Consider the following 992-nt stretch of genomic DNA (forward strand, 5'->3'; position numbering starts at 1 on the left):
CAGATGTCTTCCACAAAGATTAAAGTGAACCAGCAAGAGTTAAATCTTAAACCCTCAAATGAGACATAATGTCATCCACATGTACAGAAATAAGAAATTTTTATTTCTTCATTTGATGTTTTTTTTTATTTTTTATTGTTTTGTTTTTTTTGTTTTGTTTTCTTTTGGTACCTGTCTGCTGCTTCAGGAGACCCCATGGCCAACCAAGCCCAAAAAGTCTCCTCCTTCAGCTTGATGACTTCCCTCACTGCTGGTGTCCACCAGCGGGTCATCGGGGGTCTTTGAATCGCTCTTTGTCTGGTCCCTCTCCCAGAAGCAATTTGCCTTTACCAGGGGCTAATGCCCCGGATAACATAGCACCTAGGATCACAGGGACACTCAAACCCCTCCACCGCGTTAAGGTGGCGATTCGTCGGGGGGGGATAGGAAAGTGGGAAGGAAAGGAAAGTGGGAATGGAGAGAGTGTGGGAGTAGCAGACGTAGGGATTGACCAATAAGCACTATTTTGAACCGGGGCGATAATTTCTTGATACCCAGGTCCAATGTCGGCATACTTTTTCTTCTTTTTTAATTCTTTGTTGTTGTTGTTTTTGGTTGATTGAGAGGATCGATCACTAATACTTTGAACCTGGCTGATAATTTCTCGATACCCAGGTCCAATGTTGATATACTTTTTCTTCTTTTTTCTTTTTTACTTCTTTTTTTTGTTTGGTTTTTTGGTTGATTGAGAGGATCGATCACTAATACTTTGAACCTGGCTGATGATTTGTTGATGCCCAGGTCCGATGTCAACATACTTGTTCTTTTTTTTCTTTTTTTGGTTAATCGAGAGGGTCGATAACCAATATTTTGAACCGGCCGATAATCCTTCAGTCCCTAGGTAGAAGGAAAGGTAAGTAGGAGACATAGTTGGGAAAAGGATAAGAGGAAAGGAAAGGGGGAATAGCGAGAGGATGATGGTGAGAGAGGCTGAGGTGAGGAGGAAGGAGGTA

Source organism: Stegastes partitus, unplaced genomic scaffold, assembly GCF_000690725.1.
Source record: "Stegastes partitus isolate 25-593 unplaced genomic scaffold, Stegastes_partitus-1.0.2 Scaffold2376, whole genome shotgun sequence".
Lineage (NCBI taxonomy): Eukaryota > Metazoa > Chordata > Actinopteri > Pomacentridae > Stegastes > Stegastes partitus.